Raw genomic sequence first — 225 nt, forward strand, 5'->3', positions numbered from 1 at the left:
AAAACGTAAGGGGTAACATCGTCATAAATCGAAAAAAATGAAATTTTCATTTTTCGACGAAAACGTAAGGGGTAACATCGTTCTAATTCGAAAGAAAAAAGTTTTAGTTTTCCACTAAAAACGTTTTCGTCATAAATCGAAAAAAATGAAATTTTGGGTTTTCCGTCAAAAAAAATGAGAGGTAACATTTGCGTTTTCAGCCAAAAACGTAAGGGGCAACATCGG

The sequence above is a fragment of the Glossina fuscipes genome, unplaced genomic scaffold (assembly GCF_014805625.2).
Source record: "Glossina fuscipes isolate IAEA_lab_2018 unplaced genomic scaffold, Yale_Gfus_2 3, whole genome shotgun sequence".
NCBI classification, from domain to species: Eukaryota; Metazoa; Arthropoda; class Insecta; order Diptera; family Glossinidae; genus Glossina; species Glossina fuscipes.